The sequence below is a fragment of the Salminus brasiliensis genome, chromosome 3, assembly GCF_030463535.1.
Source record: "Salminus brasiliensis chromosome 3, fSalBra1.hap2, whole genome shotgun sequence".
Taxonomy (NCBI): domain Eukaryota; kingdom Metazoa; phylum Chordata; class Actinopteri; order Characiformes; family Bryconidae; genus Salminus; species Salminus brasiliensis.
The window spans coordinates 49488302-49511678 of NC_132880.1; the positions used below are offsets into that span (position 1 = coordinate 49488302).

General features: G+C 46.6%; 27 non-coding genes across 27 annotated transcripts; 14 read left to right on the forward strand and 13 right to left on the reverse strand.

Moving 5' to 3' along the window:
- The first annotated feature begins 37 nt into the window (after positions 1 to 37).
- Positions 38 to 124, forward strand: trnay-gua (transfer RNA tyrosine (anticodon GUA)). The gene is given in 2 exon segments: positions 38 to 74; positions 89 to 124. It is a non-coding gene; the product is annotated as a tRNA-Tyr (tRNA).
- Positions 125 to 916: 792 nt separating this feature from the next.
- On the forward strand, positions 917 to 1003 carry trnay-gua (transfer RNA tyrosine (anticodon GUA)). The gene is given in 2 exon segments: positions 917 to 953; positions 968 to 1003. It is a non-coding gene; the product is annotated as a tRNA-Tyr (tRNA).
- Positions 1004 to 1627: 624 nt separating this feature from the next.
- trnay-aua (transfer RNA tyrosine (anticodon AUA)) lies at positions 1628 to 1714 on the forward strand. Its single transcript is given in 2 exon segments — positions 1628 to 1664; positions 1679 to 1714. It is a non-coding gene; the product is annotated as a tRNA-Tyr (tRNA).
- A 973-nt stretch (positions 1715 to 2687) lies between these two features.
- Positions 2688 to 2759, reverse strand: trnae-cuc (transfer RNA glutamic acid (anticodon CUC)). The gene has a single exon. It is a non-coding gene; the product is annotated as a tRNA-Glu (tRNA).
- Positions 2760 to 4264: 1505 nt separating this feature from the next.
- On the forward strand, positions 4265 to 4351 carry trnay-gua (transfer RNA tyrosine (anticodon GUA)). The gene is given in 2 exon segments: positions 4265 to 4301; positions 4316 to 4351. It is a non-coding gene; the product is annotated as a tRNA-Tyr (tRNA).
- A 94-nt stretch (positions 4352 to 4445) lies between these two features.
- trnae-cuc (transfer RNA glutamic acid (anticodon CUC)) lies at positions 4446 to 4517 on the reverse strand. Its single transcript has one exon. It is a non-coding gene; the product is annotated as a tRNA-Glu (tRNA).
- An 825-nt stretch (positions 4518 to 5342) lies between these two features.
- trnay-gua (transfer RNA tyrosine (anticodon GUA)) lies at positions 5343 to 5429 on the forward strand. Its single transcript is given in 2 exon segments — positions 5343 to 5379; positions 5394 to 5429. It is a non-coding gene; the product is annotated as a tRNA-Tyr (tRNA).
- A 94-nt stretch (positions 5430 to 5523) lies between these two features.
- Positions 5524 to 5595, reverse strand: trnae-cuc (transfer RNA glutamic acid (anticodon CUC)). Its single transcript has one exon. It is a non-coding gene; the product is annotated as a tRNA-Glu (tRNA).
- Positions 5596 to 6402: 807 nt separating this feature from the next.
- On the reverse strand, positions 6403 to 6474 carry trnae-cuc (transfer RNA glutamic acid (anticodon CUC)). Its single transcript has one exon. It is a non-coding gene; the product is annotated as a tRNA-Glu (tRNA).
- A 626-nt stretch (positions 6475 to 7100) lies between these two features.
- Positions 7101 to 7187, forward strand: trnay-gua (transfer RNA tyrosine (anticodon GUA)). The gene is given in 2 exon segments: positions 7101 to 7137; positions 7152 to 7187. It is a non-coding gene; the product is annotated as a tRNA-Tyr (tRNA).
- Positions 7188 to 7281: 94 nt separating this feature from the next.
- trnae-cuc (transfer RNA glutamic acid (anticodon CUC)) lies at positions 7282 to 7353 on the reverse strand. The gene has a single exon. It is a non-coding gene; the product is annotated as a tRNA-Glu (tRNA).
- Positions 7354 to 7979: 626 nt separating this feature from the next.
- On the forward strand, positions 7980 to 8066 carry trnay-gua (transfer RNA tyrosine (anticodon GUA)). Its single transcript is given in 2 exon segments — positions 7980 to 8016; positions 8031 to 8066. It is a non-coding gene; the product is annotated as a tRNA-Tyr (tRNA).
- Positions 8067 to 8160: 94 nt separating this feature from the next.
- trnae-cuc (transfer RNA glutamic acid (anticodon CUC)) lies at positions 8161 to 8232 on the reverse strand. The gene has a single exon. It is a non-coding gene; the product is annotated as a tRNA-Glu (tRNA).
- A 638-nt stretch (positions 8233 to 8870) lies between these two features.
- Positions 8871 to 8957, forward strand: trnay-gua (transfer RNA tyrosine (anticodon GUA)). The gene is given in 2 exon segments: positions 8871 to 8907; positions 8922 to 8957. It is a non-coding gene; the product is annotated as a tRNA-Tyr (tRNA).
- Positions 8958 to 9051: 94 nt separating this feature from the next.
- On the reverse strand, positions 9052 to 9123 carry trnae-cuc (transfer RNA glutamic acid (anticodon CUC)). The gene has a single exon. It is a non-coding gene; the product is annotated as a tRNA-Glu (tRNA).
- Positions 9124 to 9930: 807 nt separating this feature from the next.
- trnae-cuc (transfer RNA glutamic acid (anticodon CUC)) lies at positions 9931 to 10002 on the reverse strand. The gene has a single exon. It is a non-coding gene; the product is annotated as a tRNA-Glu (tRNA).
- Positions 10003 to 10806: 804 nt separating this feature from the next.
- trnae-cuc (transfer RNA glutamic acid (anticodon CUC)) lies at positions 10807 to 10878 on the reverse strand. Its single transcript has one exon. It is a non-coding gene; the product is annotated as a tRNA-Glu (tRNA).
- A 626-nt stretch (positions 10879 to 11504) lies between these two features.
- On the forward strand, positions 11505 to 11591 carry trnay-aua (transfer RNA tyrosine (anticodon AUA)). Its single transcript is given in 2 exon segments — positions 11505 to 11541; positions 11556 to 11591. It is a non-coding gene; the product is annotated as a tRNA-Tyr (tRNA).
- A 792-nt stretch (positions 11592 to 12383) lies between these two features.
- trnay-aua (transfer RNA tyrosine (anticodon AUA)) lies at positions 12384 to 12470 on the forward strand. Its single transcript is given in 2 exon segments — positions 12384 to 12420; positions 12435 to 12470. It is a non-coding gene; the product is annotated as a tRNA-Tyr (tRNA).
- A 792-nt stretch (positions 12471 to 13262) lies between these two features.
- On the forward strand, positions 13263 to 13349 carry trnay-gua (transfer RNA tyrosine (anticodon GUA)). Its single transcript is given in 2 exon segments — positions 13263 to 13299; positions 13314 to 13349. It is a non-coding gene; the product is annotated as a tRNA-Tyr (tRNA).
- A 973-nt stretch (positions 13350 to 14322) lies between these two features.
- Positions 14323 to 14394, reverse strand: trnae-cuc (transfer RNA glutamic acid (anticodon CUC)). Its single transcript has one exon. It is a non-coding gene; the product is annotated as a tRNA-Glu (tRNA).
- Positions 14395 to 15400: 1006 nt separating this feature from the next.
- trnae-cuc (transfer RNA glutamic acid (anticodon CUC)) lies at positions 15401 to 15472 on the reverse strand. Its single transcript has one exon. It is a non-coding gene; the product is annotated as a tRNA-Glu (tRNA).
- An 825-nt stretch (positions 15473 to 16297) lies between these two features.
- trnay-gua (transfer RNA tyrosine (anticodon GUA)) lies at positions 16298 to 16384 on the forward strand. The gene is given in 2 exon segments: positions 16298 to 16334; positions 16349 to 16384. It is a non-coding gene; the product is annotated as a tRNA-Tyr (tRNA).
- A 94-nt stretch (positions 16385 to 16478) lies between these two features.
- On the reverse strand, positions 16479 to 16550 carry trnae-cuc (transfer RNA glutamic acid (anticodon CUC)). The gene has a single exon. It is a non-coding gene; the product is annotated as a tRNA-Glu (tRNA).
- A 626-nt stretch (positions 16551 to 17176) lies between these two features.
- On the forward strand, positions 17177 to 17263 carry trnay-gua (transfer RNA tyrosine (anticodon GUA)). Its single transcript is given in 2 exon segments — positions 17177 to 17213; positions 17228 to 17263. It is a non-coding gene; the product is annotated as a tRNA-Tyr (tRNA).
- Positions 17264 to 17357: 94 nt separating this feature from the next.
- trnae-cuc (transfer RNA glutamic acid (anticodon CUC)) lies at positions 17358 to 17429 on the reverse strand. The gene has a single exon. It is a non-coding gene; the product is annotated as a tRNA-Glu (tRNA).
- A 1504-nt stretch (positions 17430 to 18933) lies between these two features.
- trnay-gua (transfer RNA tyrosine (anticodon GUA)) lies at positions 18934 to 19020 on the forward strand. The gene is given in 2 exon segments: positions 18934 to 18970; positions 18985 to 19020. It is a non-coding gene; the product is annotated as a tRNA-Tyr (tRNA).
- The last annotated feature ends 4357 nt before the right edge of the window (positions 19021 to 23377 follow it).

Genomic DNA, 23377 nt, shown 5'->3' on the forward strand with positions numbered 1-23377 from the left:
CCCATTTGACTTGCATTTCAAGGGGTGTGTTTGGTTGCCTTCGATAGCTCAGTTGGTAGAGCGGAGGACTGTAGGTATTAAAATGGCCATCCTTAGGTCGCTGGTTCAAATCCGGCTCGAAGGACATCTTATTTTCTTTGTCATTTGGCTAAATCCCTAAGCTTGGCAAATCACAACAGAATCCGACTCATCCACTTTGTCAAAAAGAAACAGATGACTTCCCTGACCGGGAATCGAACCCGGGCTGCGGCGGTGAGAGCGCTGAATCCTAGCCACTAGACCACCAGGGACAACAGCTGCACTGCGACCTGCAGAAAGACTCTTTCAAGCCCTAAACCGCCTATCCATCCACACTCTGTACATGCAATGGGGCTAAGAAGAAACAAAAGGTCTTAGACGTAATTGACACGCTGCTGCAAGGAGTCAGCCTGTAGGCAAAGCCTGTATTTCTTTTCCACTCAACATCATGAGCAGAGTAAGGGCCCTCTGTTTAGAGATCAGATGAAGTGCAGCTTTGAAACAAATCAAGTCCTCAAGGCACTCTGCTGCCATTGATACCTGAGTTGCAAGTTGTGAAGTCCAATGGATCAGCTGCACTCTCCAGGATTTTGATTTAAAGCAAGATTCTCAAGGCAAAGCCTGTATTTCTTTTGCACTCAACATCTTGAGCAGAGTACGGGGCCCTCTGTTTGGAGATCAGATGAAGTGCAGCTTTGAAAGAAATCAAGTCCTCAAGGCACTCTGCTGCAATTGATACCTGAGTTGCAAGTTGTGTAGTCCAATGGATCAGCTGCACTCTCCAGGATTTTGATATAAAGCAAGTTTCTCAAGGCTAATCAAGTGGATTGATGGCACAAAGCAATACAGCATTTCCATGTTCCCATTTGACTTGCATTTCAAGGGGTGTGTTCGGTTGCCTTCGATAGCTCAGTTGGTAGAGCGGAGGACTGTAGGTATTAAAATGGCCATCCTTAGGTCGCTGGTTCAAATCCGGCTCGAAGGACATCTTATTTTCTTTGTCATTTGGCTAAATCCCTAAGCTTGGCAAATCACAACAGAATCCGACTCATCCACTTTGTCAAAAAGAAACAGAGGACTTCCCTGACCGGGAATCGAACCCGGGCCGCCGCGGTGAGAGCGCCGAATCCTAGCCACTAGACCACCAGGGACAACAGCTGCATGGCAACCTGCAGAAAGACTCTTTCAAGCCCTAAACCGCCTATCCATCCACACTCTGTACATGCAATGGGGCTAAGAAGAAACAAAAGGTCAAAGACGTAATTGACACGCTGCTGCAAGGAGTCAGCCTGTAGGCAAAGCCTGTATTTCTTTTCCACTCAACATCATGAGCAGAGTAAGGGCCCTCTGTTTAGAGATCAGATGAAGTGCAGCTTTGAAACAAATCAAGTCCTCAAGGCACTCTGCTGAAAGAAATCAAGTCCTCAAGGCACTCTGCTGCAATTGATACCTGAGTTGCAAGTTGTGTAGTCCAATGGATCAGCTGCACTCTCCAGGATTTTGATTTAAAGCAAGTTTCTCAAGGCTAATCAAGTGGATTGATGGCACAAAGCAATACAGCATTTCCATGTTCCCATTTGACTTGCATTTCAAGGGGTGTGCTTGGTTGCCTTTGATAGCTCAGTTGGTAAAGCGGAGGACCATAGGTATTAAAATGGCCATCCTTAGGTCGCTGGTTCAAATCCGGCTCGAAGGACGTCTTATTTTCTTTGTCATTTGGCTAAATCCCTAAGCTTGGCAATTCACAACAGAATCCGACTCATCCACTTTGTCAAAAAGAAACAGAGGACTTCCCTGACCGGGAATCCAACCCGGGCCGCTGCGGTGAGAGCGCCGAATCCTAGCCACTAGACCACCAGGGACAACAGCTGCACTGCGACCTGCAGAAAGACTCTTTCAAGCCCTAAAACGCCTATCCATCCACACTCTGTACATGCAATGGGGCTAAGAAGAAACAAAAGGTCTAAGACGTAATTGACACGCTGCTGCAAGGAGTCAGCCTGTAGGCAAAGCCTGTATTTCTTTTCCACTCAACATCATGAGCAGAGTAAGGGCCCTCTGTTTCGAGATCAGATGAAGTGCAGCTTTGAAACAAATCAAGTCCTGAAGGCACTCTGCTGCCAATGATACCTGAGTTGCAAGTTGTGAAGTCCAATGGATCAGCTGCACTCTCCAGGATTTTGATTTAAAGCAAGATTCTCAAGGCAAAGCCTGTATTTCTTTTGCACTCAACATCTTGAGCAGAGTACAGGGCCCTCTGTTTGGAGATCAGATGAAGTGCAGCTTTGAAAGAAATCAAGTCCTCAAGGCACTCTGCTGCAATTGATACCTGAGTTGCAAGTTGTGTAGTCCAATGGATCAGCTGCACTCTCCAGGATTTTGATTTAAAGCAAGTTTCTTAAGGCTAATCAAGTGGATTGATGGCACAAAGCAATACAGCATTTCCATGTTCCCATTTGAATTGCATTTCAAGGGGTGTGTTCGGTTGCCTTCGATAGCTCAGTTGGTAGAGCGGAGGACTGTAGGTATTAAAATGGCCATCCTTAGGTCGCTGGTTCAAATCTGGCTCGAAGGACATCTTATTTTCTTTGTCATTTGGCTAAATCCCTAAGCTTGGCAAATGACAACAGAATCCGACTCATCCACTTTGTCAAAAAGAAACAGAGGACTTCCCTGACCGGGAATCGAACCCGGGCCGCGGCGGTGAGAGCGCCGAATCCTAGCCACTAGACCACCAGGGACAACAGCTGCACTGCGACCTGCAGAAAGACTCTTTCAAGCCCTAAACCGCCTATCCATCCACACTCTGTACATGCAATGGGGCTAAGAAGAAACAAAAGGTCTAAGACGTAATTGACACGCTGCTGCAAGGAGTCAGCCTGTAGGCAAAGCCTGTATTTCTTTTCCACTCAACATCATGAGCAGAGTAAGGGCCCTCTGTTTCGAGATCAGATGAAGTGCAGCTTTGAAACAAATCAAGTCCTGAAGGCACTCTGCTGCCATTGATACCTGAGTTGCAAGTTGTGAAGTCCAATGGATCAGCTGCACTCTCCAGGATTTTGATTTAAATCAAGATTCTCAAGGCAAAGCCTGTATTTCTTTTGCACTCAACATCTTGAGCAGAGTACAGGGCCCTCTGTTTGGAGATCAGATGAAGTGCAGCTTTGAAAGAAATCAAGTCCTCAAGGCACTCTGCTGCAATTGATACCTGAGTTGCAAGTTGTGTAGTCCAATGGATCAGCTGCACTCTCCAGGATTTTGATTTAAAGCAAGTTTCTTAAGGCTAATCAAGTGGATTGATGGCACAAAGCAATACAGCATTTCCATGTTCCCATTTGACTTGCATTTCAAAGGGTGTGTTCGGTTGCCTTTGATAGCTCAGTTGGTAGAGCGGAGGACTGTAGGTATTAAAATGGCCATCCTTAGGTCGCTGGTTCAATTCCGGCTTGAAGGACATCTTATTTTCTTTGTCATTTGGCTAAATCCCTAAGCTTGGCAAATGACAACAGAATCCGACTCATCCACTTTGTCAAAAAGAAACAGAGGACTTCCCTGACCGGGAATCGAACCCTGGCCGCGGCGGTGAGAGCGCCGAATCCTAGCCACTAGACCACCAGGGACAACAGCTGCACTGCGACCTGCAGAAAGACTCTTTCAAGCCCTAAAACGCCTATCCATCCACACTCTGTACATGCAATGGGGCTAAGAAGAAACAAAAGGTCTAAGACGTAATTGACACGCTGCTGCAAGGAGTCAGCCTGTAGGCAAAGCCTGTATTTCTTTTCCACTCAACATCATGAGCAGAGTAAGGGCCCTCTGTTTAGAGATCGGATGAAGTGCAGCTTTGAAACAAATCAAGTCCTCAAGGCACTCTGCTGCCATTGATACCTGAGTTGCAAGTTGTGAAGTCCAATGGATCAGCTGCACTCTCCAGGATTTTGATTTAAAGCAAGATTCTTAAGGCAAAGCCTGTATTTCTTTTGCACTCAACATCTTTAGCAGAGTACGGGGCCCTCTGTTTCGAGATCAGATGAAGTGCAGCTTTGAAAGAAATCAAGTCCTCAAGGCACTCTGCTGCAATTGATACCTGAGTTGCAAGTTGTGTAGTCCAATGGATCAGCTGCACTCTCCAGGATTTTGATTTAAAGCAAGTTTCTCAAGGCTAATCAAGTGGATTGATGGCACAAAGCAATACAGCATTTCCATGTTCCCATTTGACTTGCATTTCAAGGGGTGTGTTCGGTTGCCTTCGATAGCTCAGTTGGTAGAGCGGAGGACTGTAGGTATTAAAATGGCCATCCTTAGGTCGCTGGTTCAAATCCGGCTCGAAGGACATCTTATTTTCTTTGTCATTTGGCTAAATCCCTAAGCTTGGCAAATGACAACAGAATCCGACTCATCCACTTTGTCAAAAAGAAACAGAGGACTTCCCTGACCGGGAATCGAACCCGGGCCGCGGCGGTGAGAGCGCCGAATCCTAGCCACTAGACCACCAGGGACAACAGCTGCACTGCGACCTGCAGAAAGACTCTTTCAAGCCCTAAAACGCCTATCCATCCACACTCTGTACATGCAATGGGGCTAAGAAGAAACAAAAGGTCTAAGACGTAATTGACACGCTGCTGCAAGGAGTCAGCCTGTAGGCAAAGCCTGTATTTCTTTTCCACTCAACATCATGAGCAGAGTAAGGGCCCTCTGTTTAGAGATCGGATGAAGTGCAGCTTTGAAACAAATCAAGTCCTCAAGGCACTCTGCTGCCATTGATACCTGAGTTGCAAGTTGTGAAGTCCAATGGATCAGCTGCACTCTCCAGGATTTTGATTTAAAGCAAGATTCTCAAGGCAAAGCCTGTATTTCTTTTGCACTCAACATCTTGAGCAGAGTACAGGGCCCTCTGTTTGGAGATCAGATGAAGTGCAGCTTTGAAAGAAATCAAGTCCTCAAGGCACTCTGCTGCCATTGATACCTGAGTTGCAAGTTGTGAAGTCCAATGGATCAGCTGCACTCTCCAGGATTTTGATTTAAAGCAAGATTCTTAAGGCAAAGCCTGTATTTCTTTTGCACTCAACATCTTTAGCAGAGTACGGGGCCCTCTGTTTCGAGATCAGATGAAGTGCAGCTTTGAAAGAAATCAAGTCCTCAAGGCACTCTGCTGCAATTGATACCTGAGTTGCAAGTTGTGTAGTCCAATGGATCAGCTGCACTCTCCAGGATTTTGATTTAAAGCAAGTTTCTCAAGGCTAATCAAGTGGATTGATGGCACAAAGCAATACAGCATTTCCATGTTCCCATTTGACTTGCATTTCAAGGGGTGTGTTCGGTTGCCTTCGATAGCTCAGTTGGTAGAGCGGAGGACTGTAGGTATTAAAATGGCCATCCTTAGGTCGCTGGTTCAAATCCGGCTCGAAGGACATCTTATTTTCTTTGTCATTTGGCTAAATCCCTAAGCTTGGCAAATGACAACAGAATCCGACTCATCCACTTTGTCAAAAAGAAACAGAGGACTTCCCTGACCGGGAATCGAACCCGGGCCGCGGCGGTGAGAGCGCCGAATCCTAGCCACTAGACCACCAGGGACAACAGCTGCACTGCGACCTGCAGAAAGACTCTTTCAAGCCCTAAAACGCCTATCCATCCACACTCTGTACATGCAATGGGGCTAAGAAGAAACAAAAGGTCTAAGACGTAATTGACACGCTGCTGCAAGGAGTCAGCCTGTAGGCAAAGCCTGTATTTCTTTTCCACTCAACATCATGAGCAGAGTAAGGGCCCTCTGTTTAGAGATCGGATGAAGTGCAGCTTTGAAACAAATCAAGTCCTCAAGGCACTCTGCTGCCATTGATACCTGAGTTGCAAGTTGTGAAGTCCAATGGATCAGCTGCACTCTCCAGGATTTTGATTTAAAGCAAGATTCTCAAGGCAAAGCCTGTATTTCTTTTGCACTCAACATCTTGAGCAGAGTACAGGGCCCTCTGTTTGGAGATCAGATGAAGTGCAGCTTTGAAAGAAATCAAGTCCTCAAGGCACTCTGCTGCAATTGATACCTGAGTTGCAAGTTGTGTAGTCCAATGGATCAGCTGCACTCTCCAGGATTTTGATTTAAAGCAAGTTTCTTAAGGCTAATCAAGTGGATTGATGGCACAAAGCAATACAGCATTTCCATGTTCCCATTTGACTTGCATTTCAAAGGGTGTGTTCGGTTGCCTTAGATAGCTCAGTTGGTAGAGCGGAGGACTGTAGGTATTAAAATGGCCATCCTTAGGTCGCTGGTTCAAATCCGGCTTGAAGGACATCTTATTTTCTTTGTCATTTGGCTAAATCCCTAAGCTTGGCAAATGACAACAGAATCCGACTCATCCACTTTGTCAAAAAGAAACAGAGGACTTCCCTGACCGGGAATCGAACCCGGGCCGCGGCGGTGAGAGCGCCGAATCCTAGCCACTAGACCACCAGGGACAACAGCTGCACTGCGACCTGCAGAAAGACTCTTTCAAGCCCTAAAACGCCTATCCATCCACACTCTGTACATGCAATGGGGCTAAGAAGAAACAAAAGGTCTAAGACGTAATTGACACGCTGCTGCAAGGAGTCAGCCTGTAGGCAAAGCCTGTATTTCTTTTCCACTCAACATCATGAGCAGAGTAAGGGCCCTCTGTTTAGAGATCGGATGAAGTGCAGCTTTGAAACAAATCAAGTCCTCAAGGCACTCTGCTGCCATTGATACCTGAGTTGCAAGTTGTGAAGTCCAATGGATCAGCTGCACTCTCCAGGATTTTGATTTAAAGCAAGATTCTCAAGGCAAAGCCTGTATTTCTTTTGCACTCAACATCTTTAGCAGAGTACGGGGCCCTCTGTTTCGAGATCAGATGAAGTGCAGCTTTGAAAGAAATCAAGTCCTCAAGGCACTCTGCTGCAATTGATACCTGAGTTGCAAGTTGTGTAGTCCAATGGATCAGCTGCACTCTCCAGGATTTTGATTTAAAGCAAGTTTCTCAAGGCTAATCAAGTGGATTGATGGCACAAAGCAATACAGCATTTCCATGTTCCCATTTGACTTGCATTTCAAGGGGTGTGTTCGGTTGCCTTCGATAGCTCAGTTGGTAGAGCGGAGGACTGTAGGTATTAAAATGCCCATCCTTAGGTCGCTGGTTCAAATCCGGCTCGAAGGACATCTTATTTTCTTTGTCATTTGGCTAAATCCCTAAGCTTGGCAAATGACAACAGAATCCGACTCATCCACTTTGTCAAAAAGAAACAGAGGACTTCCCTGACCGGGAATCGAACCCGGGCCGCGGCGGTGAGAGCGCCGAATCCTAGCCACTAGACCACCAGGGACAACAGCTGCACTGCGACCTGCAGAAAGACTCTTTCAAGCCCTAAAACGCCTATCCATCCACACTCTGTACATGCAATGGGGCTAAGAAGAAACAAAAGGTCTAAGACGTAATTGACACGCTGCTGCAAGGAGTCAGCCTGTAGGCAAAGCCTGTATTTCTTTTCCACTCAACATCATGAGCAGAGTAAGGGCCCTCTGTTTAGAGATCAGATGAAGTGCAGCTTTGAAACAAATCAAGTCCTCAAGGCACTCTGCTGCCATTGATACCTGAGTTGCAAGTTGTGAAGTCCAATGGATCAGCTGCACTCTCCAGGATTTTGATTTAAAGCAAGATTCTCAAGGCAAAGCCTGTATTTCTTTTGCACTCAACATCTTTAGCAGAGTACGGGGCCCTCTGTTTGGAGATCAGATGAAGTGCAGCTTTGAAAGAAATCAAGTCCTCAAGGCACTCTGCTGCAATTGATACCTGAGTTGCAAGTTGTGTAGTCCAATGGATCAGCTGCACTCTCCAGGATTTTGATATAAAGCAAGTTTCTCAAGGCTAATCAAGTGGATTGATGGCACAAAGCAATACAGCATTTCCATGTTCCCATTTGACTTGCATTTCAAGGGGTGTGTTCGGTTGCCTTCGATAGCTCAGTTGGTAGAGCGGAGGACTGTAGGTATTAAAATGGCCATCCTTAGGTCGCTGGTTCAAATCCGGCTCGAAGGACATCTTATTTTCTTTGTCATTTGGCTAAATCCCTAAGCTTGGCAAATCACAACAGAATCCGACTCATCCACTTTGTCAAAAAGAAACAGAGGACTTCCCTGACCGGGAATCGAACCCGGGCCGCGGCGGTGAGAGCGCCGAATCCTAGCCACTAGACCACCAGGGACAACAGCTGCACTGCGACCTGCAGAAAGACTCTTTCAAGCCCTAAACCGCCTATCCATCCACACTCTGTACATGCAATGGGGCATGCAATGGGGCTAAGAAGAAACAAAAGGTCTTAGACGTAATTGACACGCTGCTGCAAGGAGTCAGCCTGTAGGCAAAGCCTGTATTTCTTTTCCACTCAACATCTTGAGCAGAGTAAGGGCCCTCTGTTTAGAGATCAGATGAAGTGCAGCTTTGAAACAAATCAAGTCCTCAAGGCACTCTGCTGCCATTGATACCTGAGTTGCAAGTTGTGAAGTCCAATGGATCAGCTGCACTCTCCAGGATTTTGATTTAAAGCAAGATTCTCAAGGCAAAGCCTGTATTTCTTTTGCACTCAACATCTTGAGCAGAGTACGGGGCCCTCTGTTTGGAGATCAGATGAAGTGCAGCTTTGAAAGAAATCAAGTCCTCAAGGCACTCTGCTGCAATTGATACCTGAGTTGCAAGTTGTGTAGTCCAATGGATCAGCTGCACTCTCCAGGATTTTGATATAAAGCAAGTTTCTCAAGGCTAATCAAGTGGATTGATGGCACGAAGCAATACAGCATTTCCATGTTCCCATTTGACTTGCATTTCAAGGGGTGTGTTCGGTTGCCTTCGATAGCTCAGTTGGTAGAGCGGAGGACTGTAGGTATTAAAATGGCCATCCTTAGGGCGCTGGTTCAAATCCGGCTCGAAGGACATCTTATTTTCTTTGTCATTTGGCTAAATCCCTAAGCTTGGCAAATCACAACAGAATCCGACTCATCCACTTTGTCAAAAAGAAACAGAGGACTTCCCTGACCGGGAATCGAACCCGGGCCGCGGCGGTGAGAGCGCCGAATCCTAGCCACTAGACCACCAGGGACAACAGCTGCACTGCGACTTGCAGAAAGACTCTTTCAAGCCCTAAACCGCCTATCCATCCACACTCTGTACATGCAATGGGGCTAAGAAGAAACAAAAGGTCTTAGACGTAATTGACACGCTGCTGCAAGGAGTCAGCCTGTAGGCAAAGCCTGTATTTCTTTTCCACTCAACATCTTGAGCAGAGTAAGGGCCCTCTGTTTAGAGATCAGATGAAGTGCAGCTTTGAAACAAATCAAGTCCTCAAGGCACTCTGCTGCCATTGATACCTGAGTTGCAAGTTGTGAAGTCCAATGGATCAGCTGCACTCTCCAGGATTTTGATTTAAAGCAAGATTCTCAAGGCAAAGCCTGTATTTCTTTTGCACTCAACATCTTGAGCAGAGTACGGGGCCCTCTGTTTGGAGATCAGATGAAGTGCAGCTTTGAAAGAAATCAAGTCCTCAAGGCACTCTGCTGCAATGGATACCTGAGTTGCAAGTTGTGTAGTCCAATGGATCAGCTGCACTCTCCAGGATTTTGATATAAAGCAAGTTTCTCAAGGCTAATCAAGTGGATTGATGGCACAAAACAATACAGCATTTCCATGTTCCCATTTGACTTGCATTTCAAGGGGTGTGTTCGGTTGCCTTCGATAGCTCAGTTGGTAGAGAGGAGGACTGTAGGTATTAAAATGGCCATCCTTAGGTCGCTGGTTCAAATCCGGCTCGAAGGACATCTTATTTTCTTTGTCATTTGGCTAAATCCCTAAGCTTGGCAAATCACAACAGAATCCGACTCATCCACTTTGTCAAAAAGAAACAGAGGACTTCCCTGACCGGGAATCGAACCCGGGCCGCGGCGGTGAGAGCGCCGAATCCTAGCCACTAGACCACCAGGGACAACAGCTGCACTGCGACCTGCAGAAAGACTCTTTCAAGCCCTAAACCGCCTATCCATCCACACTCTGTACATGCAATGGGGCTAAGAAGAAACAAAAGGTCTTAGACGTAATTGACACGCTGCTGCAAGGAGTCAGCCTGTAGGCAAAGCCTGTATTTCTTTTCCACTCAACATCTTGAGCAGAGTAAGGGCCCTCTGTTTAGAGATCAGATGAAGTGCAGCTTTGAAAGAAATCAAGTCCTCAAGGCACTCTGCTGCCATTGATACCTGAGTTGCAAGTTGTGAAGTCCAATGGATCAGCTGCACTCTCCAGGATTTTGATTTAAAGCAAGATTCTCAAGGCAAAGCCTGTATTTCTTTTGCACTCAACATCTTGAGCAGAGTACGGGGCCCTCTGTTTGGAGATCAGATGAAGTGCAGCTTTGAAAGAAATCAAGTCCTCAAGGCACTCTGCTGCAATTGATACCTGAGTTGCAAGTTGTGTAGTCCAATGGATCAGCTGCACTCTCCAGGATTTTGATATAAAGCAAGTTTCTCAAGGCTAATCAAGTGGATTGATGGCACAAAGCAATACAGCATTTCCATGTTCCCATTTGACTTGCATTTCAAGGGGTGTGTTCGGTTGCCTTCGATAGCTCAGTTGGTAGAGCGGAGGACTGTAGGTATTAAAATGGCCATCCGTAGGTTGCTGGTTCAAATCCGGCTCGAAGGACATCTTATTTTCTTTGTCATTTGGCTAAATCCCTAAGCTTGGCAAACAACAGAATCCGACTCATCCACTTTGTCAAAAAGAAACAGAGGACTTCCCTGACCGGGAATCGAACCCGGGCCGCGGCGGTGAGAGCGCCGAATCCTAGCCACTAGACCACCAGGGACAACAGCTGCACTGCGACCTGCAGAAAGACTCTTTCAAGCCCTAAACCGCCTATCCATCCACACTCTGTACATGCAATGGGGCTAAGAAGAAACAAAAGGTCTAAGACGTAATTGACACGCTGCTGCAAGGAGTCAGCCTGTAGGCAAAGCCTGTATTTCTTTTCCACTCAACATCATGAGCAGAGTAAGGGCCCTCTGTTTAGAGATCAGATGAAGTGCAGCTTTGAAACAAATCAAGTCCTCAAGGCACTCTGCTGCCATTGATACCTGAGTTGCAAGTTGTGAAGTCCAATGGATCAGCTGCACTCTCCAGGATTTTGATTTAAAGCAAGATTCTCAAGGCAAAGCCTGTATTTCTTTTGCACTCAACATCTTGAGCAGAGTACGGGGCCCTCTGTTTGGAGATCAGATGAAGTGCAGCTTTGAAAGAAATCAAGTCCTCAAGGCACTCTGCTGCAATTGATACCTGAGTTGCAAGTTGTGTAGTCCAATGGATCAGCTGCACTCTCCAGGATTTTGATTTAAAGCAAGTTTCTCAAGGCTAATCAAGTGGATTGATGGCACAAAGCAATACAGCATTTCCATGTTCCCATTTGACTTGCATTTCAAGGGGTGTGCTTGGTTGCCTTTGATAGCTCAGTTGGTAGAGCGGAGGACTATAGGTATTAAAATGGCCATCCTTAGGTCGCTGGTTCAAATCCGGCTCAAAGGACATCTTATTTTCTTTGTCATTTGGCTAAATCCCTAAGCTTGGCAAATCACAACAGAATCCGACTCATCCACTTTGTCAAAAAGAAATAGAGGACTTCCCTGACCGGGACTCGAACCCTGGCCGCGGCGGTGAGAGCGCTGAATCCTAGCCACTAGACCACCAGGGACAACAGCTGCACTGCGACCTGCAGAAAGACTCTTTCAAGCCCTAAACCGCCTATCCATCCACACTCTGTACATGCAATGGGGCTAAGAAGAAACAAAAGGTCTTAGACGTAATTGACACGCTGCTGCAAGGAGTCAGCCTGTAGGCAAAGCCTGTATTTCTTTTCCACTCAACATCTTGAGCAGAGTAAGGGCCCTCTGTTCAGAGATCAGATGAAGTGCAGCTTTGAAACAAATCAAGTCCTCAAGGCACTCTGCTGCCATTGATACCTGAGTTGCAAGTTGTGAAGTCCAATGGATCAGCTGCACTCTCCAGGATTTTGATTTAAAGCAAGATTCTCAAGGCAAAGCCTGTATTTCTTTTGCACTCAACATCTTGAGCAGAGTACGGGGCCCTCTGTTTGGAGATCAGATGAAGTGCAGCTTTGAAAGAAATCAAGTCCTCAAGGCACTCTGCTGCAATTGATACCTGAGTTGCAAGTTGTGTAGTCCAATGGATCAGCTGCACTCTCCAGGATTTTGATTTAAAGCAAGTTTCTCAAGGCTAATCAAGTGGATTGATGGCACAAAGCAATACAGCATTTCCATGTTCCCATTTGACTTGCATTTCAAGGGGTGTGCTTGGTTGCCTTTGATAGCTCAGTTGGTAGAGCGGAGGGCTATAGGTATTAAAATGGCCATCCTTAGGTCGCTGGTTCAAATCCGGCTCAAAGGACATCTTATTTTCTTTGTCATTTGGCTAAATCCCTAAGCTTGGCAAATCACAACAGAATCCGACTCATCCACTTTGTCAAAAAGAAATAGAGGACTTCCCTGACCGGGACTCGAACCCTGGCCGCGGCGGTGAGAGCGCTGAATCCTAGCCACTAGACCACCAGGGACAACAGCTGCACTGCGACCTGCAGAAAGACTCTTTCAAGCCCTAAACCGCCTATCCATCCACACTCTGTACATGCAATGGGGCTAAGAAGAAACAAAAGGTCTTAGACGTAATTGACACGCTGCTGCAAGGAGTCAGCCTGTAGGCAAAGCCTGTATTTCTTTTCCACTCAACATCTTGAGCAGAGTAAGGGCCCTCTGTTCAGAGATCAGATGAAGTGCAGCTTTGAAACAAATCAAGTCCTCAAGGCACTCTGCTGCCATTGATACCTGAGTTGCAAGTTGTGAAGTCCAATGGATCAGCTGCACTCTCCAGGATTTTGATTTAAAGCAAGATTCTCAAGGCAAAGCCTGTATTTCTTTTGCACTCAACATCTTGAGCAGAGTACAGGGCCCTCTGTTTGGAGATCAGATGAAGTGCAGCTTTGAAAGAAATCAAGTCCTCAAGGCACTCTGCTGCAATTGATACCTGAGTTGCAAGTTGTGTAGTCCAATGGATCAGCTGCACTCTCCAGGATTTTGATTTAAAGCAAGTTTCTCAAAGCTAATCAAGTGGATTGATGGCACAAAGCAATACAGCATTTCCATGTTCCCATTTGACTTGCATTTCAAGGGGTGTGTTCGGTTGCCTTCGATAGCTCAGTTGGTAGAGCGGAGGACTGTAGGTATTTAAATGACCATCCTTAGGTCGCTGGTTCAAATCCGGCTCGAAGGACGTCTTATTTTCTTTGTCATTTGGCTAAATCCCTAAGCTTGGCAATTCACAACAGAATCCGACTCATCCACTTTGTCAAAAAGAAACAGAGGACTTCCCTGACCGGGAATCGAACCCGGGCCGCTGCGGTGAGAGCGCCTAATCCTAGCCACTAGACCACCAGGGACAACAGCTGCACGGCGACCTGCAGAAAGACTCTTTCAAGCCCTAAAACGCCTATCCATCCACACTCTGTACATGCAATGGGGCTAAGAAGAAACAAAAGGTCTAAGACGTAATTGACACGCTGCTGCAAGGAGTCAGCCTGTAGGCAAAGCCTGTATTTCTTTTCCACTCAACATCATGAGCAGAGTAAGGGCCCTCTGTTTCGAGATCAGATGAAGTGCAGCTTTGAAACAAATCAAGTCCTGAAGGCACTCTGCTGCCAATGATACCTGAGTTGCAAGTTGTGAAGTCCAATGGATCAGCTGCACTCTCCAGGATTTTGATTTAAAGCAAGATTCTCAAGGCAAAGCCTGTATTTCTTTTGCACTCAACATCTTGAGCAGAGTACAGGGCCCTCTGTTTGGAGATCAGATGAAGTGCAGCTTTGAAAGAAATCAAGTCCTCAAGGCACTCTGCTGCAATTGATACCTGAGTTGCAAGTTGTGTAGTCCAATGGATCAGCTGCACTCTCCAGGATTTTGATTTAAAGCAAGTTTCTTAAGGCTAATCAAGTGGATTGATGGCACAAAGCAATACAGCATTTCCATGTTCCCATTTGACTTGCATTTCAAGGGGTGTGTTCGGTTGCCTTCGATAGCTCAGTTGGTAGAGCGGAGGACTGTAGGTATTAAAATGGCCATCCTTAGGTCGCTGGTTCAAATCTGGCTTGAAGGACATCTTATTTTCTTTGTCATTTGGCTAAATCCCTAAGCTTGGCAAATGACAACAGAATCCGACTCATCCACTTTGTCAAAAAGAAACAGAGGACTTCCCTGACCGGGAATCGAACCCGGGCCGCGGCGGTGAGAGCGCCGAATCCTAGCCACTAGACCACCAGGGACAACAGCTGCGCTGCGACCTGCAGAAAGACTCTTTCAAGCCCTAAAACGCCTATCCATCCACACTCTGTACATGCAATGGGGCTAAGAAGAAACAAAAGGTCTAAGACGTAATTGACACGCTGCTGCAAGGAGTCAGCCTGTAGGCAAAGCCTGTATTTCTTTTCCACTCAACATCATGAGCAGAGTAAGGGCCCTCTGTTTAGAGATCGGATGAAGTGCAGCTTTGAAACAAATCAAGTCCTCAAGGCACTCTGCTGCCATTGATACCTGAGTTGCAAGTTGTGAAGTCCAATGGATCAGCTGCACTCTCCAGGATTTTGATTTAAAGCAAGATTCTTAAGGCAAAGCCTGTATTTCTTTTGCACTCAACATCTTTAGCAGAGTACGGGGCCCTCTGTTTCGAGATCAGATGAAGTGCAGCTTTGAAAGAAATCAAGTCCTCAAGGCACTCTGCTGCAATTGATACCTGAGTTGCAAGTTGTGAAGTCCAATGGATCAGCTGCACTCTCCAGGATTTTGATTTAAAGCAAGATTTTCAAGGCAAAGCCTGTATTTCTTTTGCACTCAACATCTTGAGCAGAGTACAGGGCCCTCTGTTTGGAGATCAGATGAAGTGCAGCTTTGAAAGAAATCAAGTCCTCAAGGCACTCTGCTGCAATTGATACCTGAGTTGCAAGTTGTGTAGTCCAATGGATCAGCTGCACTCTCCAGGATTTTGATTTAAAGCAAGTTTCTTAAGGCTAATCAAGTGGATTGATGGCACAAAGCAATTCAGCATTTCCATGTTCCCATTTGACTTGCATTTCAAAGGGTGTGTTCGGTTGCCTTTGATAGCTCAGTTGGTAGAGCGGAGGACTGTAGGTATTAAAATGGCCATCCTTAGGTCGCTGGTTCAATTCCGGCTTGAAGGACATCTTATTTTCTTTGTCATTTGGCTAAATCCCTAAGCTTGGCAAATGACAACAGAATCCGACTCATCCACTTTGTCAAAAAGAAACAGAGGACTTCCCTGACCGGGAATCGAACCCGGGCCGCGGCGGTGAGAGCGCCGAATCCTAGCCACTAGACCACCAGGGACAACAGCTGCACTGCGACCTGCAGAAAGACTCTTTCAAGCCCTAAACCGCCTATCCATCCACACTCTGTACATGCAATGGGGCTAAGAAGAAACAAAAGGTCTAAGACATAATTGACACGCTGCTGCAAGGAGTCAGCCTGTAGGCAAAGCCTGTATTTCTTTTCCACTCAACATCATGAGCAGAGTAAGGGCCCTCTGTTTAGAGATCAGATGAAGTGCAGCTTTGAAACAAATCAAGTCCTGAAGGCACTCTGCTGCCATTGATACCTGAGTTGCAAGTTGTGAAGTCCAATGGATCAGCTGCACTCTCCAGGATTTTGATTTAAAGCAAGATTCTCAAGGCAAAGCCTGTATTTCTTTTGCACTCAACATCTAGAGCAGAGTACAGGGCCCTCTGTTTGGAGATCAGATGAAGTGCAGCTTTGAAAGAAATCAAGTCCTCAAGGCACTCTGCTGCAATTGATACCTGAGTTGCAAGTTGTGTAGTCCAATGGATCAACTGTACTCTCCAGGATTTTGATTTAAAGCAAGATTCTCAAGGCAAAGCCTGTATTTCTTTTGCACTCAACATCTTGAGCAGAGTACGGGGCCCTCTGTTTGGAGATCAGATGAAGTGCAGCTTTGAAAGAAATCAAGTCCTCAAGGCACTGTGCTGCAATTGATACCTGAGTTGCAAGTTGTGTAGTCCAATGGATCAGCTGCACTCTCCAGGATTTTGATTTAAAGCAAGTTTCTCAAGGCTAATCAAGTGGATTGATGGCACAAAGCAATACAGCATTTCCATGTTCCCATTTGACTTGCATTTCAAGGGGTGTGTTCGGTTGCCTTCGATAGCTCAGTTGGTAGAGCGGAGGACTGTAGGTATTAAAATGCCCATCCTTAGGTTGCTGGTTCAAATCCGGCTCGAAGGACATCTTATTTTCTTTGTCATTTGGCTAAATCCCTAAGCTTGACAAATCACAACAGAATCCGACTCATCCACTTTGTCAAAAAGAAACAGAGGACTTCCCTGACCGGGAATCGAACCCGGGCCGCGGCAGTGAGAGCGCCGAATCCTAGCCACTAGACCACCAGGGACAACAGCTGCACTGCGACCTGCAGAAAGACTCTTTCAATCCCTAAACCGCCTATCCATCCACACTCTGTACATGCAATGGGGCTAAGAAGAAACAAAAGGTCTAAGACGTAATTGACACGTTGCTGCAAGGAGTCAGCCTGTAGGCAAAGCCTGTATTTCTTTTCCACTCAACATCATGAGCAGAGTAAGGGCCCTCTGTTTAGAGATCAGATGAAGTGCAGCTTTGAAACAAATCAAGTCCTGAAGGCACTCTGCTGCCATTGATACCTGAGTTGCAAGTTGTGAAGTCCAATGGATCAGCTGCACTCTCCAGGATTTTGATTTAAAGCAAGATTCTCAAGGCAAAGCCTGTATTTCTGTTGCACTCAACATCTTGAGCAGAGTACGGGGCCCTCTGTTTGGAGATCAGATGAAGTGCAGCTTTGAAAGAAATCAAGTTCTCAAGGCACTCTGCTGCAATTGATACCTGAGTTGCAAGTTGTGTAGTCCAATGGATCAGCTGCACTCTCCAGGATTTTGATTTAAAGCAAGTTTCTCAAGGCTAATCAAGTGGATTGATGGCACAAAGCAATAAAGCATTTCCATGTTCCCATTTGACTTGCATTTCAAGGGGTGTGTTCGGTTGCCTTCGATAGCTCAGTTGGTAGAGCAGAGGACTGTAGGTATTAAAATGCCCATCCTTAGGTCGCTGGTTCAAATCCGGCTCGAAGGACATCTTATTTTCTTTGTCATTTGGCTAAATCCCTAAGCTTGACAAATCACAACAGAATCCGACTCATCCACTTTGTCAAAAAGAAACAGAGGACTTCCCTGACCGGGAATCGAACCCGGGCCGCGGCGGTGAGAGCGCCGAATCCTAGCAACTAGACCACCAGGGACAACAGCTGCACTGCGACCTGCAGAAAGACTCTTTCAAGCCCTAAACCGCCTATCCATCCACACTCTGTACATGCAATGGGGCTAAGAAGAAACAAAAGGTCTAAGACGTAATTGACACGCTGCTGCAAGGAGTCAGCCTGTAGGCAAAGCCTGTATTTCTTTTCCACTCAACATCATGAGCAGAGTAAGGGCCCTCTGTTTAGAGATCAGATGAAGTGCAGCTTTGAAACAAATCAAGTCCTGAAGGCACTCTGCTGCCATTGATACCTGAGTTGCAAGTTGTGAAGTCCAATGGATCAGCTGCACTCTCCAGGATTTTGATTTAAAGCAAGATTCTCAATGCAAAGCCTGTATTTTTTTGCACTCAACATCTTGAGCAGAGTACAGGGCCCTCTGTTTGGAGATCAGATGAAGTGCAGCTTTGAAAGAAATCAAGTCCTCAAGGCACTCTGCTGCAATTGATACCTGAGTTGCAAGTTGTGTAGTCCAATGGATCAGCTGCACTCTCCAGGATTTTGATTTAAAGCAAGTTTCTCAAGGCTAATCAAGTGGATTGATGGCACAAAGCAATACAGCATTTCCATGTTCCCATTTGACTTGCATTTCAAGGGGTGTGTTCGGTTGCCTTCGATAGCTCAGTTGGTAGAGCGGAGAACTGTAGGTATTAAAATGCCCATCCTTAGGTCGCTGGTTCAAATCCGGCTCGAAGGACATCTTATTTTCTTTGTCATTTGGCTAAATCCCTAAGCTTGGCAAATGACAACAGAATCTGACTCATCCACTTTGTCAAAAAGAAACAGAGTACTTCCCTGACCGGGAATCGATCCCGGGCCGCGGCGGTGAGAGCGCCGAATCCTAGCCACTAGACCACCAGGGACAACAGCTGCACTGCGACCTGCAGAAAGACTCTTTCAAGCCCTAAAACGCCTATCCATCCACACTCTGTACATGCAATGGGGCTAAGAAGAAACAAAAGGTCTAAGACGTAATTGACACGCTGCTGCAAGGAGTCAGCCTGTAGGCAAAGCCTGTATTTCTTTTCCACTCAACATCATGAGCAGAGTAAGGGCCCTCTGTTTAGAGATCAGATGAAGTGCAGCTTTGAAACAAATCAAGTCCTCAAGGCACTCTGCTGCCATTTATACCTGAGTTGCAAGTTGTGAAGTCCAATGGATCAGCTGCACTCTCCAGGATTTTGATTTAAAGCAAGATTCTCAAGGCAAAGCCTGTATTTCTATTCCACTCAACATCTTGAGCAGAGTACAGGGACCTCTGTTTGGAGATCAGATGAAGTGCAGCTTTGAAACAAATCAAGTCCTCAAGGCACTCTGCTGCCATTGATACCTGAGTTGCAAGTTGTGAAGTCCAATGGATCAGCTGGACTCTCCAGGATTTTGATTTAAAGCAAGTTTCTCAAGGCTAATCAAGTGGATTGATGGCACAAAGCAATACAGCATTTCCATGTTCCCATTTGACTTGCATTTCAAGGGGTGTGTTCAGTTGCCTTCGATAGCTCAGTTGGTAGAGCGGAGGACTGTAGGTATTAAAATGGCCATCCTTAGGTCGCTGGTTCAAATCCGGCTCGAAGGACATCTTATTTTCTTTGTCATTTGGCTAAATCCCTAAGCTTGGCAAATCACAACAGAATCCAACTCATCCACTTTGTCAAAAAGAAACAGAGGACTTCCCTGACCGGGAATCGAACCCCGGCCGCGGCGGTGAGAGCACCGAATCCTAGCCACTAGACCACCAGGGACAACAGCTGCACTGCGACCTGCAGAAAGACTCTTTCAAGCCCTAAACCGCCTATCCATCCACACTCTGTACATGCAATGGGGCTAAGAAGAAACAAAAGGTCTAAGACGTAATTGACATGCTGCTGCAAGGAGTCAGCCTGTAGGCAAAGCCTGTATTTCTTTTCCACTCAACATCATGAGCAGAGTAAGGGCCCTCTGTTTAGAGATCAGATGAAGTGCAGCTTTGAAACAAATCAAGTCCTCAAGGCACTCTGCTGCCATTTATACCTGAGTTGCAAGTTGTGAAGTCCAATGGATCAGCTGCACTCTCCAGGATTTTGATTTAAAGCAAGATTCTCAAGGCAAATTCTGTATTTCTATTCCACTCAACATCTTGAGCAGAGTACAGGGACCTCTGTTTGGAGATCAGATGAAGTGCAGCTTTGAAACAAATCAAGTCCTCAAGGCACTCTGCTGCCATTGATACCTGAGTTGCAAGTTGTGAAGTCCAATGGATCAGCTGGACTCTCCAGGATTTTGATTTAAAGCAAGTTTCTCAAGGCTAATCAAGTGGATTGATGGCACAAAGCAATACAGCATTTCCATGTTCCCATTTGACTTGCATTTCAAGCGTTTGGTTGCCTTTGATAGCTCAGTTGGTAGAGCGGAGGACTGAAGGTGTTAAATTGGCCATCCTTAGATCGCAGGTTCAAATCCGGCTCGAAGGACATCTTATTTCAAGATGGCGCTGCAGACGACGGCCGTCGTAACGACTGCTCTGACCACGTCTAGCTTTTTTTTAGTTAAATTTAGTGTTTTTAGCTATTTTATTCAACCCTTTTCATCATGGCTCGTATTGTATACGACCGTGAGACTCTTCTTTCTGTTAATTTACAATTCACTCACCTTAAATCGCTGCTAACTCCGGATCCAAGCTGGCCGAGAGAAATCCTGAAGGAGGACAAAGGACGGGACGCCGAACTCCACAAGAAGCGACACCGAGGAAAGCGAGCCTGCGTCAGAGACAGACTGAGAGCCAGGGCACACAGGGCACCTCTGCCTAGTATTCTCCTAGCCAACGTCCAGTCTCTAGACAACAAACTCGACGACCTCCGGGCCAGAATCAAGTTCCAGAGAGACATTCGGGACTGCAACCTCCTCTGTTTCACAGAGACACGGCTGAACCCAGCGATACCGGACCACGCCAGCCAGCCGGCCGAGTTCTTCTCGGTACATCGCATGGACAGAACCGTGGAGTCGGAAAGGTCAAGAGGTGGTGGAGTATGTATCATGGTGAACAACAAGTGGTGCGACAGTGCTAATGTTGTGACCCTCGTACGCTCCTGCACACCAAACCTGGAGCTGCTCGCCCTAAAGTTTCGTCCCTTCTATCTTCCTCGGGAGTTCACCTCGGTCATCGTCTGTACAGTGTACATTCCACCCGATGTACAGAAGGACACCGCGCTGTGTGAGCTTCACGACACACTCACACAGATCCAAACCCACCATAAGGACGCTGCACTCACTGTTGTTGGGGATTTTAACAACGCCAACCTCAAAAGTGTGGCAGCGAACTTTCACCAACACATCACCTGCCCCACCCGGGGCCACCCGACTTTGGATCACTGCTACACCACACACAAAGACAGCTACAAAGCGCAGTCAGTACCACCGTTTGGAAAGTCAGACCACGCCGCCATCTTTCTCCTACCAAAATATAAACAAAGGCTGAAGCAAGAGCTTCCGGTGGTGAGAGAGGTCGAGCGCTGGACGGACCAATCAGTGGCCACGCTGCAGGACGCTCTTGATGACGCGGACTGGGACATGTTCCGGCGCAGCTCCGATGACGTCAACATGTTTACGGAAGCGGTCGTGGGTTTTATCGGGAAAGTAGCGGATGACACCGTCCAGAAATCTACAATCAAAACATTTCCCAATCAGAAGCCCTGGGTGGATAAAAGCATCCGGGAGGCTCTGAATGCCCGCACTGCTGCCTACAACACGGGACTGATCAGCAGAGATATGCAGGAATACAAGTCTGCGTCATATGGAGTAAGGAAGGCGGTAAAGGAGGCGAAGCAGCGCTACGGAAGGAAACTAGAGTCCCAGTTCCAGCAAAACGACTCTAGGAGCCTGTGGCAGGGACTGAGAACAATAACGGACTGTAGGAGCCCACCCTGTGGACTGGGAAGTGCAGACTTGTCTCTGGCGAACGAGCTAAACACCTTTTATGCTCGCTTTGATGCTGCAGCCGGCAACGTTAACTACAGTGACACCGGCACAGCTGATATAGAGGAGCACGTCAGAGAACAAAGAGCCTTCACCATCACAGAGAGAGATGTACGGCGGGTGTTCAGAAGAGTGAATACCAGGAAGGCTGCGGGACCCGATGGCATCTGTGGTCGAGTCCTAAAAGCCTGTGCAGATCAGCTAGCCCCGGTATTCACGGACATCTTCAATCTCTCACTGACGCAGGGGATTGTTCCATCGTGCTTCAAACAGTCCATCATCGTTCCTGTCCTGAAGAAACCACAGCCAGCCTGCCTCAACGACTACCGCCCAGTCGCCCTCACATCAGTCGTGATGAAGTGCTTCGAGAAGCTGGTGAGAGACTTCATCACATCCACGCTGCCCGACACCCTGGACCCGTTTCAGTTTGCATACCGTCCAAACCGTTCCACAGATGATGCCATCGCTCACCTTCTCCACACATCGATGACACATCTGGATGCTGGGAGGGGTAATTATGTTAAAATGCTGTTTGTGGACTACAGTTCAGCATTTAACACTATTATTCCCTCAAGACTCACCACAAAGCTGGAAGATCTAGGTCTCCACCCATCCATCTGTGACTGGATCTCCAACTTCCTGACTAACAGACCACAAGCTGTTCGGGTAGGCAAGCATGTCTCACCCACCCTCACCCTCAGTACCGGAGCCCCTCAGGGCTGTGTCCTTAGCCCTCTGCTGTACTCGCTGTACACCTCAGACTGCAAAGCCACTTCCAGCTCCACCAACATCATTAAGTTTGCTGACGACACAGTTGTGGTGGGCCTGATCTCAGGAAACAACGAGAAGGCCTACCTGGAAGAGATTAGAACCCTGGAGAACTGGTGCCAGGATAATAATCTCCAGCTAAATGCCAGCAAAACGAAGGAGCTGATTGTGGACTTTAGCAGGAAACAGCAGAGGAGCTACCAACCTGTCCACATCAGTGGAACGGCGGTGGATAGGGTAGGAAGCTTCAAATACCTTGGAGTGACCATCTCTCAGGATCTGTCATGGAGTTGCCACATCAACACCATAACGAAGAAGGCTCGTCTGCGCCTATACCACCTGAGACGACTGAGGGACTTCAGACTGCCCTCCAAGGTACTACGATCCTTCTACTCCTGCACCATCGAGAGCATCCTCATGGGGAACATCACAGTCTGGTTTGGGAACAGCACCAAGCAGGACAGGCAAGCGCTACAACGAGTGAGACGTTCAGCAGAGCGAATCACTAGGATGGAGTTTCCTGACCTGCAGTCCATCTACAAGAAGCGGTGTTGGACCAAGGCCAAGAAGATTGTGAAGGACCCCAGTCATCCCAACAATGGACTGTTCTCTCTGTTGCCCTCGGGGAAACGCTTAAGAACCCTGAAGGCTAACACAGAGAGAATGAGGAGGAGCTTCTTTCCACAAGCCATCCGTGCCTTGAATGGGGACAGGGACTTAGGACACTAAATCAAAGTATCTACATACACAAACTGGACCCTCACTCACTACAATACACAACCATGGCTCACGGAAAACACACTACGGACAACAATGGAAATATTTCTTTTAACTCACACATACACTCACATACAGATAAATATGTACATATGTATATGTATGTATATATATACACACACACACACACACACAGACACGCACTATTTCATCTCTGTATATATATTTGTATATTTGTATTCTGTACTTTTTTTTTTCCTTATATTTCTATATTTTCATTTTTATATTCTATTCTTTAACTTAAATGTAACTTATTCTATTTTTATTTTCTTCATTTTTATTTTATTTTTTCTTTTGCACTTTTGCACTTTACTTCATTAAGTTAAGGTTTGGTTAAGTTTAAATGTAGATTTTTATTGTATAGCTTGATGTGAGCAGACTGTCAAAAAAGCATTTCACTGCAAGTTAAACTGTGTATGACTATGTACGTGACAAAT